Source organism: Tamandua tetradactyla, chromosome 18 (assembly GCF_023851605.1).
Source record: "Tamandua tetradactyla isolate mTamTet1 chromosome 18, mTamTet1.pri, whole genome shotgun sequence".
Taxonomy (NCBI): domain Eukaryota; kingdom Metazoa; phylum Chordata; class Mammalia; order Pilosa; family Myrmecophagidae; genus Tamandua; species Tamandua tetradactyla.
Window position 1 is genome coordinate 40,842,089 of NC_135344.1, and position 13,606 is coordinate 40,855,694.

At 39.3% G+C, this 13,606-nt stretch overlaps 1 long non-coding RNA gene across 1 annotated transcript in view; it reads left to right on the forward strand.

Moving 5' to 3' along the window:
* The window catches only part of LOC143662614 (uncharacterized), a 52,647-nt gene extending 42,797 nt beyond the window's left edge, over window positions 1-9,850 (forward strand). The window contains exon 3 of the long non-coding RNA XR_013165469.1: window positions 9,719-9,850. This is a non-coding gene — a long non-coding RNA (uncharacterized LOC143662614). The remainder of the gene's footprint in view (window positions 1-9,718) is intronic.
* Window positions 9,851-13,606: the final 3,756 nt, after the last annotated feature.

Below are 13,606 nucleotides of genomic sequence, written 5' to 3' on the forward strand. Positions count from 1 at the left end.
CTGAAGGATTTGCCACATAGTGCCAAAATGCGGCTCATTTATTTCTCATTTTCCCTTTCCTTTATTTATAGAGCTGGGTGAAGGTTTCTTGCTGTGGGGATTTGCATTCTCCAGCATTAGTCAAGGTCAAAGTACAGAGCCTTTGTTTGCGTCTAAGCCCCTTTAAATATGTGTTCACCTCCTAGTGTGATGCATTAAAAAAAGATACCTTGTTCAGAATCCCCCCACAGGCTCCTACATTTTGTTTGTCTTCTATTAAAGGCTAAGCAGCTACATTTTCATTTCAAATTCCACATAAATGCTTTCAGAATAGCTTAAATCTGGAGCTGTCTGAACATAGAGCAGGTATTAGATGGCCTCCCAGAATCCCTCCCTGTGCCTTGGTTTTAGGTATTGCAGTAGCTTCCTTCTGTGTTACCACACAACTGCTTCTGACCCAGCACTGAAGGCACTCAGGGGTGAGCCACAGGCTCTCTGCCTGAACACTTTCCCTTCTGTAAGGGTTGCTCCCTGCCCCATCCCCCAAACTGCTTTTTATCCTCTCCTTCTGTCTCCTGATTTAAACTTGTTCTCAATGAAATTGCTGGTAATTGTGTGTGTGTGTGTGTGTGTGTGTGTGTGTAGTAGGCATATATGGGAGTGATTGAGACAATATACATCTTAACAATATCCAATTAAGGTGGTATAAAATCTATTGAGAGTCAGGACAAGGATCATTTAATAGGATGGACTTCAGAGCCTGACAGACATATAGTTAAATTCCTTACAAATTCCTTATAGGAAGATAGGTAATTTACTTAGCATCTCTAGTTTTGCTACCTTATCTGTAAAACTGAGAAAATAACAGTTACTACTTCATAGGATCGTTGTGAGAATTTCATGATAAAATCTATGCAAAGCACTTTCACTGGCATATGGGAAGTGTTCAAAACAAAAAAACAAATAAAATTATAGCTGATGTTCAAGTACCTGTGTCTTAGAAGGCAGGGCTCTCAAGAAGAAGGCAGGATATTAAATTCACACAGACGCTATGAACCTCAACCTCAAACACAAGTAAGAACCCTGGGGCATACAAGATGCTGTTCCAGGAAGAATGCCGGATGCTCAGAACAAATAGTTATAAAAGAATTGGAGTTCAAAATGAAAACCCAGCCCCAGGTTCCCTGACAGACCCCTGATCTTCTTCATCTCTACTCATTTCAGTTATCCCAGCTATACAGCACACTCCAATGTCCTCAGGGCTAGTGAATCAACATTACCAAAATATTTGCAGACATATATTTCATCATTCTTAGTATCCAGCTCTGTAAAGTATGCAACTGATACAATAAATGTTTTTCTGGAAAGAAAAAAAAGAAAGAAATATTCTACATTAAATATAAGACATCTTTTTTAAAGCAGTTTTATTGAGATATATTCACAAATCATGCAGTCCATCCAAAGTGTACAATCAGTGGCTCGCTATAATCAAAGTTGTATATTCATCACCACAATTTTAGAACATTTTCATTACTCCAAAAGAAAAATATATTCCCTTATTATTGACACTTAGCATTGGTGTGGTACCTTTGTTACAACTGATGAGAGAATATTAAAATATTACTGTTAACTACAGTCCATAGTTTATATCATGTCTGTTTTTGCCATATATCACCCTATTGCTAAGACTTTGTAATAGTGTTGTACATTTGTTCTATTCATGGAAGAACATTCTTATATTTGGACTATTAGCCACAATCCATCATCCACAGCAGGGTTTACTATGTTACACAGTCCCATGTTTTATCCTCTAGCTTACCTCCTCATGACATACATGACCCTAAACTTCCTTTTTTGACCACAATCACATGCATAATTCAGCACTGTAATTATACTCAATAATGTCATATCATCATCTCCATCCCTTTCCAAACATTTACAAGCAATTTTATTAAAAATTCTGCACAATTAAGTATCAGCTCCCCATTCTCTACAATCATTCTATCTCCTGGTAAACTACATTCTTTATTTTAACTCTACGAGTTTGCTTATTATAATTAGATTTTATTAGTGAGATTATACAATATTTGTCTTTTTGTGTCTGGCTTATTTCACTCAACATAAAGTCCGCAAGGTTCATCCAGGTTGTCACATGCATCAGAACTTCATTCCTTCTTAGAGCTGAATAATATTCTCTCATATGTACATACCACATTTTGTTTATCCATTCATCAGTTGATGGACATTTAAGTTGCTTCCATCTTTTGGCAGTTGTGAATAATGCTGCTATGAACATAGGCATGCAGATGTCTATTTAGGGCCCTGCTTTCAGTTCTTCTGAATATAAACTTAGTAGCACAATAACTGGATCATACAGCAATTGCCAAACTGTCTTCCACATGACTAAAAGATTTTGTATTTCCACCAATAGTGAATGAGTATTGCTATTTCTCTACAACCCCTCCAACACTTGTAGTCTTCTGTTGTTTTTTTTAAATAGTGGCCATTGTATTAGATATGAAATGATATCTCATTGTAGTTTTGAGTTACATTTCCCTAATGGCTAAGATATTGAGCATCTTTTCATGTGCTTTTTGGTCATTTGTACTTCTTTGGAAAAAGGTCTATCCAAGTTTTTGTCCATGTTTAATTGGTTGATTGTGTATTTATTACTATGTTGTAGTAGTTTTTATATATTCTAGATATTAACCCATCTTGGATATATGGTTTCAAATTTTTCCTCTCATTGAGTAGGCTCCTTTTCCAATTTCTTGACAAAGTTCTTTGAAGCCCCAAAGTATTTAATTTTGAGAAGGTCCCATTTATCCACATTTTTCTTGTGTTGGTTGTGCTTTGGGTATAGTCTAAGAAATTATTGCCTACCAGAAGATCTTGAAGATGCTTCCCTACATTTTCTTCTAGGAGCTTTATGGGTCCAACTTTTATATTTAAGATTTTGATCCATTTTGAGTTGATTTTTGCATAAGGTGTGAGACAGAGATATGCTTTCAATCTTTTGGATATGGCTATCCTGTTCTCCCAGCACCATTTTTTGAAGAGATTGTTCTGTCCCAGTTGAGTTGATATAGCAGCCTTGACAAAAAGCAACTGACCATAGATGTGAAGGGTCTATTTCTGAACTCTCAATTCAATACCATTGGTCAATATATCTATCTTTATGCCACTACTGTGCTGTTTTGATCACTGTAACTTTGTAATATACTTAAAAGTCAGGAAGTATGAGTTCTTCAACTTCATTTTTCTTTCTCAAGATCTTTTTGATATTTGGGGCCCCTTACCCTGCCAACTAAATTTGATAGTTGGCTTTTCCATTTCTGCAAAGTAGGTTGTTGAAATTTTGATTGGGATTGCATTGAACCTGTAAATAAATTTGGGTAGAATTGAGATCTTAATGATGTTTAGTCTTTTAATACGTGAACATGGAATGTCCTTCCATGTATTTAGGTCTTCTTTGATTTCTTTTCACAATATGTTGTAGTTTTCTGTGTACAAGTCTGTTACTTGGTTAAATTGATTCCAAGATATTTGATTATTTTAGTTGTTATTGTAAGCTGATTTTTTTCTTAATTTCCTCCTCATATTGTTCATTACTACTGTATAGAAACCTTACTGATTTTTGCATGTTGATCTTTTATCCAAGCACTTTACTGAATTCATGTATTAGCTTTAGTAGCTTTGTTGAAGATTTTTCAGGTCTTTCTATATATAGAATCATATATATAGGATCATGTCATCTGCAAAAAAGTGACCATTCTACTTTTTTACCAATTTTCAGTTCTTCTTCTTTTCTTTTTTTGCTTAACTCCTCTGTCTAGAACTTCTAGCACAATGTTGAATAACAGTGGTGACAGTGGGCACCCTTGTTTTGTTCCAGATTCTAGAAGGAAATGGTCTTTCACCATTGAATACAATATTAGTTGTGGGTTTTTCATGTATGGCTTTTCTCATGTTGAGGAAGTTTCCATTTATTCTTGTCTCTCAAAATACCTTTATCAAGAAAGAATGTTGGATTTTATAAAATGCCTTATCTGCATCATTCAAGATAATCATGATTTGTTATGTGATATATTACACTAATTGATTTTCTTGTGTTGAACCATGCTTACATACCTGGGATAAAACCCACTTGATCATGGGGTATAATTCTTTTGATGTGCTGTTTTGTATTCAGTTTGCAAATTTTTTTTGAGGATTTTTGCATCTATATACATTAGAGAAGTTGATCTGTAATTTTCTTTTCTTGTAGTATCTTTATCTGGCTTTGGTGTTAGGGGGATTGTGCTGGCTTGAAACCATTATGTACCCCAGAGAAGCCATGTTCTTCTAATCTATTCTTGTGGGTGCAGACCTATCATTGGTTGAGATCTTTTGATTACATTGTTTCCATGGAGATGTGTCCCACCCAGTTTAAGGTGGGTCTTAATTCCCTTGCTGGAGTCCTTAACGAGAGGATAAAAGGCAGAGATATTTTAGAGAGAGAGAGAGAGAGACAGAAATGCCCTGGAAGAAACAAGCAAGAACCCATAGAAGCCCAGAGACATTTAGGAGAGAAGGACCTGCAGACATTGCCATGTGGCTTCCCATGTAACAGAGGAATCTCAGATGCCATTGGCCTTTCTTCAGTGAAGGTATCCTCTTGTTGAGGCCTTAATTTGTACATTTCCATGTCCTTAGAACTATTAATTTGTCATCTAATAAATCCCTTTGTAAAAGCCAATCCATTTCTGGTATATTGTATTTCAGCAGCTCTAACAAACCAAACAGTGATGTTGCCTTAATGAATTTAAGTAGTGTTCCCTCCTCTTCAATTCTTTGGAACAATTTAGCAGGATTGGTATTAATTCTTCTGGGAAAGATTGGTAAAATTCACCTGTGAAGCCATCTGGTCCCAAGGTTTTCTTTTTTGGGTGATTTTTGATGACTGATTCAATTTCTTTACTTGTAATTGGCTGGTTGAGGTCTTCTATTTCATATAGAACCAGTATAGGTTTTTTGACTGTTTCTAGGAATTTTTCCCTTTCATCTAGATTATTTAATTTGTTGGTGTGGTAGCTAGATTCAGTTGTCAACTTGGCCAGGTGAAAGCACCTAGTTTTGTTGCTGCAGACATGAGCCAATGGTACGTGAACCTCATCTGTTGCTAATTACACCTGCAGTTGGCTAGGAGGTGTGTCTGCTGCAATAAATGACGTTTGACTTAATTGTCTGGTGCTTAAATGAGAGATTGCAATGTAGCACAGCCCAAGCAGCTCAGCATACCTCATCTCAGCACTCGCAGCTCAGCCCAGACCTTTGGAGATGCAGAAAGGAATCACCCCGGGGAAGGTTGTTGGAACCCAGAGGCCTGGAGAGAAGGCCAGCAGAGATTACCCTGAGCCTTCCCATGTAAGAAAGAACCTCAGATGAAAGTTAGCTACCTTTCCTCTGAAGAACTAACAAAATAAATCCTCTTTCATTAAAAGCCAATCTGTCTCTGGTGTGTTGCATTCCAGCAGCTAGCAAACCAGAACAGTTGGCATACAGTTGTTCATAATATCCTCTTATAATTCTTTTTATTTCTGTGGGATCTGTAGCAATGCCCTCCCTCTTATTTTTTAGTTTACTTGGATCTTTATTTTTTTCTTTGCTATTCGAAGAGTTTGTCAGTTTTTAATCTTCTCAAAGAACAAACTTTTGGTTTTGTTAATTTATAATTTGCTAATAAAAAAACACAAACAGTGCTTGGCCATGGACCCCTCCTGCCCCTCAGTTCATAGAGAAGATGATTTTTATTTCTAGTTAGGGATTGGATCCTGGGCCAGCCTGCCATGAGAATGGGGGATATGCACCAGCCTCCCAGTTTGGATAGTTTTCAGAACTTTTCACCACAGGTTCTCAGTCTCTTCCTTCTGCTATTCCCTTGTTGGTACACAGTATTCTTCTGGTACCTGGGGCCCCCAAACAATTATTTCAGGTAGTTTCTCACTGTTTACTAGCTGCCCTGAGCATGAACTGAGTTCTGAAGCTCCCTACTCCACCATTTTACCAGGAACCACTACAGGACATCTTCATTTCAGGAATATTAAAAAGTAGAAAACAAGCCTCAGAATCAAGGAAACATGGTAGTCAATTGAAAATTAGCCTCCATAAGATGAGACCAGTCTCTCCCAACGATCATCTGTCCCCTTCACTGATTGTTGTAGTACTTAGAATGGTTGGAAAACATTATGTCAGATAGGCCAGACATCATGTCCACAAACATAGACTAAGACACAGATCAGAAGTTCAGTTTAGTAGATAAGGGACCAAAGATTCAGAGTCAAATAGGATTTGGGCTTCCAAGATCTATACATGTGGTCTGCCAGACAGGTAAGTGTCATTAGTGCCAAGAATGGGGCTTTTTTGAGCTACCACATTTGAAACAAGGAGCTACTTTTACACATTCTAAAACTAGATCAGCACCTGGAATATGAATAATCTGATAGAGGCTTCAATGCCTACCTATACAAAGAAGAAGAGTGAGGGTGTTCAGCTTGATGGGTTGGCTAGTGAAATAGCTGTATTTGGGATAAGGGCAGAGGTCTAGCAGAACCAAATATGAACAGTTACTTTAGCATCTAAAGTAATCAGGATTAGGCTTTGGAATCCTAGGAATATCAGAATCACAATTTGGGAAGAAGTTAGTATTCAGACATAGGCAGCTATTTGGTTGCATGTGTGTTTGCAAGTGTGTACAAACTCCCCTGGGTACCCCAACTCCCACTTCTCTTCTGAAGTAAATGCTATAAATTGCCTTGATGTGAGTATAAACTCAATGCCTTCTCTGTACTGCAGGTTTTTTGCATTTTAAGCCTAACTTCCATCTACAGACGCAAAAGCCATAGCTCACTGAGAAAGGATTCTCAGATATTCATATCAGGTGGATGTCACATTTATTTCGTGGGGAGAGTTACAATAGACCTTACAGAGTCACCTTTTCCATGTACAACCTAGTTCTGCCCCTAGCTTTGGCAATACTGCGGCTTCCCAAGTTAGCACATGGCTAAGAAGCTACTTCCTGCTGCAGCAAGAGCATCCAGGACTCACCGACCATGTGGCTTCTCTCCTGCCCTGGCGAGTCTCCATATTATTTCCCTGTCTGAGATTTGCTGCTCATGACATAACTGGGTCATGCCACAACCACAAAATAATCCATCTGGGGACTAAGCCAATTCCATTCCTTCCCCAGTGTATGCACTGTTCAGTGGATCAGTCAAATCAGTCAACTGTATGACAGAGGACCCAGATCACAACCAAACAACAATGATGGCAAGGGGTGCCACGCAAACCCTGATTTCAATCCCTTCCGGGGACCCTTGGCCTTTAGGGCAGAAGGGTAATGTTCTTTGGCCACTTTTTTTGTGAAATAGTATTAGTCTTCGATTTGTTGTGCAAGGAAACAGTTAAAACCTGTTAATAGGATTACAGGATAAAACATGGTCCTAGGAGTTAGAGACCTGAATTTTAGCCCTGTGGGTGTGCTGAATAACACTGTGATTTTATAGAAGCCACTAGCCAATGCTCCTGTGTTTCTTCCTCAGACAAATTCTATTGTGCAACCCATTCTTCTTAGGCCATAAGGACTACCCTGTTCTCAGAGATGAAATCGTTTTGAAAAACTTTATAACATTAATAATATTGAACAAAGCCAGAAAGTTGTTCATCCAGAGCATTTATTGAGACCACCAAGAACAAGCAGGCCCACTTTTGAGGGCAAGTGGTCAACTGTAGCTGTCACCTTTTCCATCCATACAAGATATGCTGCCTAATTTAGAAGAAAGTTAACTTCATTCCACCGTGTACTAAATATTCATTGAGAGCCTATATGCATGATGTACTATGCTATATGTTTTAATTTTAGTGATTTGTCCAAGGTCACAGAGCTGGTTAGTATAGGGCTAGACTAGCTGCCCTTGCTCCCAGCTGTGTAATCCATCTTTCTGTTCCATCGTATGTTCTGGAGTCAACATTTTCAATCAGGCAAATAACATGGATTATCTGCTTTAGGTATACAACTGCAACTGTTTTATCTGAAGTTCTTCATAAAGCACATCAATTTTCCAGAAATATTTCATTGAATTTCTCTTCATTTAGGGAGGGAAAAAATACATTAGTGACACCAAGCCTTCTCCAAAAAGGAAAACAATATCTTAGAAGTGCAACTAGATTCCTAAGGAAAAGAAGCAGGAGCAAGTATAGCATGTGGTGCCAACATAATCAATTCTTAAATATTCTGCAAGTATTGGCAGCTTTACATTTGCTGGCTGTCATCCTAAAAAAAAGAGGACATCAAACCAGAGGTCCAGTAATATGAACCAAATGATCATCTACCACCCCAGTCTTAATCATTGCTGCCCATTATTGGAATTTTCTTTATGTCCAACCAGCAGTGACCCTGTTGGCATGGCAATAAAATAAAGAAAGGAAAAGAAATTTGCCTCATGTCAGAGAGTGCAAAATGCTGATTTATTAACATGAAAAATAGTTTAATCTGCATAAAAAATGGAGTCTTGTAGACTGACTGGGATTAATAGGCTCTGGCTCTAATTCCTTCTGGTGGTCTCATTTAAATAGGCCATTCATCACCATGACCTCTTTTGATAATAGCCTTACTGTAATATTTAATTTCACATTAATTCTGTTGTAACATAGCCAATGTTCATTTGCAGAATAATCACTAAGGAATTATCTCTGTCCCCCCACACCCACTCTTACCAATATCCTCACAATTGACAAAATAATTGAAGATGGTTGATTCCTTTATTTGTTAAAATGTATTGTTCAAGAATTACGTGGTTTTAGTTAGGATAGGGCATAAGGAAAAGGGGACGTTAACACAGAATGTTTACCTGCACTATAAAGAAGGACAAACATTTTGAGCCAATTAATACATAAAATGATGTTCAATGGCAATAGCTCAGGTTAACAGGTCAATTCACACATATGCTTATATCTATTTATGGTAGGGACTGTCAAAGTCATCTGTGTAACTACCATTTTTTACCTGCAACTTGCTTGTTCCTAAGAGTCTAATTCACTACAATGTAAGATGTTTATGGAGCATGTATCATGTGCCCTCTGTATGTTATGAAACTAACATACAACTCTCCTCATGAGGTAAAGGACAACTCATGCCACACCTAGGCCATGTCACAACAGAAGCTAATGCTTCTACCCACTTGGCTAGAGGAGCAAGCCTTCCTTGTCCTCTTCACCGCTCTCTGGAACAGTCAGCAATACACCCAGGAAAAAAAGGCAGACACCCATGAAGCAGACACGTGTGTATATATGTGACTGAATGCATAGTTCTATGAGTAGTCAGAGAAACCAGAGAGTGATGTGTCTGGCAAAAACAGAAAAATTAAGATTAAAACTGACCCTCCCAACAAAAACATCTTAGGAAAAGATGAGACTTTTATCTCTTCCAGAAAGAGCTCAGGGCATTCCTGCTAAAGGGAAGTCCAATGACTATGGACATTGACGTTTTCTAAATGCTTTGGATCTGCCAAATGAATTAATGTGTCAGGGGTGCTAGATGTTGCCAACAGGTGGAAAGATGATCCCCAATGTCTACTCAGATATGAGGAATGTTCAACATTGTTCTGCAGTGTGTTATTTTTTCTCTTCCTATAGCTTTGTCCTATTGGGTAATGAACACATGCCTGATCATGGAACTGTTTTTCTTTTTTATATTTTACAGGTGATATTAAAGATTATGTAATCCAACTCCAGAAGAGATGAGGCTGGCCATAAAGACCAAATAATTTGCTCAGAGTTATAGGTAGAAGAGATGGGCAGTGAGAGTCCAGGTCAGAAAATACATCTCTTAATTCTTGGCCCACTACTTAATCCACTTACCATGCTTCCATGCTACTTCAACTACTTAACCATTTCTCAGTATGAGTGGCCATTTGGATTTGGATTACAATGTTACAATGGAGTTTCAGCAGACTCTGGTGAGCTTTGGTTCAACAGAGCCTCATGACAGTTGGTTACCAATAGTGATTGGGGAGGAATGTTTTACATTCTTTGATCTTTGGCATCTGTCCCTGTCATGTAGGTGGCTTCATGCAGTGACTTGCTCTCAAAATGGAGGAGAGAGCAGGCCCGGGCCCTAGGTACTTACAATCCACTCCTACAGAATATTATTTTGACCATCGGACAGACATTGCATTCATTAAAAATTCAAGAAAGAGAATTAAACCATTCTACTGATAATTGATAAAACCTATGATTTCAATCCTAAATGAGATTTTTTCCCCCCACATTTTCCAATGTGCTGAATTCTGCCAGGCCAGCAGGGTATTTCACAGATTCTAATTCACAAGGATCGCAGGCCAGTGGCGCCTGACAGTGGCAGTTCAGTGCACACTCAGCATTGTGATTTATTGTGTACGTAGGTTACCACAGAAGCCTATTGCAGAAAAGTATTTGCTATAAGGCCTATGTAAAAAAAAAATACAAGTTAAATTTTCATTAACAGACAGATACTGCACCTTCCCCCCTGTAACTGCAGGCATATTTCTGGGGTCAAATATATAGTCAGTCTGGGTATAAGTATCGGGGAGTCATACATACTGTGCCTTGGGGTATGGGCAGGTCCCAGGTTGAAATTTGGGGCAACCCCATAGAACCCATGAGCTTAGGATTCCCAAGCAGCATGGCTGCGCCAGTCAGGACCACAACCAATTGACCTTATTTTCTCCAGTTTCTAATGCTTGTAGTCAGGTAAAAGCAAGTTATTTCCATTACCTCTATGTGGCTGTAGCATGGCTGGTCCTTTTACCTGAATTCACAGTTCCTGCATGGCTCACACCATTACCAGTTCAACAGTAGTGGGAGCAGTTGCTTGGGGCTGAGAATCATGGCTGGTGAGGGCTGGATATAACTGACATGTCCACTGCTATAAAGATTGCTTGTTGTCTTTTAACTGCTCCTTTAAAAGCCCATTCATTCTTTTAATTAACCCCATTGCTGTGGAGCTGTAAGGCAAATAAAGTGTCCATAGGACATCATGTTCAGAAACACAGACTTGGGTTAGTTGTTCAGTAAAAGGGGTCCCTCCATCACTGTCCGAATGTGTAGGTACCCCACAATATGCACTTAGCTTTTCTAAGTTATGTGTTGTAGTTTTTTGGTTAGCTTTCCCTACTAGAGAGGCCAGCAACAATCTAGTAGCCATATCTATGTCTGTAAAAGCACATTTTGCACCTCGGGAAGGGGCCCAATATAATCTACCTGCCACCTGGTGACCAGAATCTGCTCATGCCAATGTGACTGAGTTGATCACAGCAAACAGGAGGAGCAGACATCCACAACTTCTTTCAGTTGTTTTCTAATGATGGGCAGCTGCAATTGCTATGTCAGTCTCCATAGAGTCTGGTACATTTGGTGTCTTTCTTTCTATGCAACCATTTAGCAGCCTCATGTGATGTTGGCTTTATACTATGAATCTTTGCTAAAGCATCTGTTTCAGATGCTTTATTGTATTGCCAATCTGTATTGCCAGGTTGCCAGTTTGAATCTGTTTACCCCAGAAATTCCATGTCCTTTAATCCTCATTCAATATTGCTATGTGGGAACTTTTTGATTATCTGTGGAGATGTGTCTGCATGGTAACTTTTGATTAGATGGGTTCCATGAAGATGTGTCTCCACCCGTTCAAGGTGGGGTGGCTCACTGGAGCCCTTTAAGAAGGAACCATGTTGGAAGAAGCTTTAGAGCCATGAGAACCACAAGAGCCCAGCCAGAGACCTTTGAAGATAAAGGAAAACACCCACAGCAGAGCTTCATGGAACAAGAAGCTGGGAGAGAAAACTAATAGACTTTGCCATGTGCCCTTCCAGCTAAGAGAAAAACCCCAAACTTCATTGGCCTTTCTTGAAGGTAACTTCTTGTTGGTGCCTTAATTTGGACATTTTCAGGGCCTTAGAACTGTAAACTTGCAACTTAATAAATTCCCCTTTTTGAAAGCTTTTCTGTTTCTGGTATATTGCATTCTGGTAGCATACAAACTAGAACACCAGGTAAAGAGTTATTGTTATGGGCAGAGACATGAAACATGGTTACCTTTCACTTGTGATAGGTAGTCCAGATGTCTTCCGACACATTTTTTCCCCATAAGGGGTGGCTGATAACAGTTCATTTCTCTTGCTTCCATATGGCCATCCACACTGTCAGGCTCCCCATGCACTATCCAATTGTCAGCACAAATAGTTGAGGCTTCTCCTGGTTCATGAACAATGACCCATACAGCCCTTAATTTAGCCCATTGGCTGCTTTGCATAGCCCGTTCTCAACCATATACTATCCATACTAGGTTGCATGGCTATTGCTGTCCAGGTGGCAGGCTGTCTGTGTGCCAGTTCATCAGTCTACCAGGTACACTGCCACATCTGTCAGTAGTGGGCATAGAGCAGCCACCTTGGAACAATCAGCAGGGATATTCAAGTGTTGTTCTTCCACATAGGAAACTGGTCTCAGTATATCACTTATGGGGCTGTTGTTAAAAATGCTGGACTGCAGCAGGTAAGTTTTCCATTTTTTTAATGTGCTTAATTGTGTGATGCCAGAGTGAGCCTTAGTGACAGTTTCACATCTCCACTGTTCATAATTTCACAGGGCATTTCTGAATTAGTCCTTCAACTTAGAGGAGGGCATTATAGGCAGCACACTGTTGTTTTTCTAAAGGGCTATATTGTAGTTCAGACCAAAAGTTGATGTGAACTTGCTTTGCCTGTTTCCTTTGCCATAATGCCCACCCAAAGCCAATATCAGTACTGGCCACATCTAGTTCACAAGGTCCATCTGGGTCCCTCCCCCCCCACCCCCCATAAAGCCTGAAGCAGTACTATAACCTTTTAGGCTTGTTCAAAAGCAGCCTGCTGGGAAGTAGTCCCTAATGGCTAATAGAGGTAGTCATTAAGAATGGCTTTTCCTAATTAAAACATATACAGGTTTTAGCATTTGCACTAAATGAGGAGTGAAAGGTTTCCGACACCCCAACAATCCCAAGAAAACCATTAGTTGTTTCAGTGCATGTGGCATAGAAAAACATTGTACCTTATCAATTACTCCAAAGGTAATCTTCAGAACAGCTGCATACAAATATTTATTTTCTGTTTCCCAAACCTATGCTTTTTTCTTCTTTTCATCATCAGATGAAGAGTCTACGAGATCCCAAACTTTGGGACCCAGTTAGGGAAGTCAGGATATGTCTCACTTGCCCCTTGGGCAGTCTGTGCCCTCTTAATAATATTGCTAGTAAGCAAGCTAAGATTTCTCAACTCTTATTTACATGGTATAGGCTCTCATTCAATGCATCCTCCAAATCTACTGATTTCTCTGTCTTTCTAAGACAGCCTGCTGTAGCTGGCTATACCATGCTGAGTCAGTGCAGTTAAGCAAGTGGGTAACCTCTCTCCACATAAAGGAAGCCGGCCACCCTAGAATTACCCCACAGAATCTTCTTTCCCTAGACACATGCTCTCTATGGCTGATGCCTCCTTGCTCTCCTGGCTTGCTCACCAAATGTTCCAGCCCTGTACAACCCCAAGACCAAAGAACAAACTAGACAGAAAATTAGCCA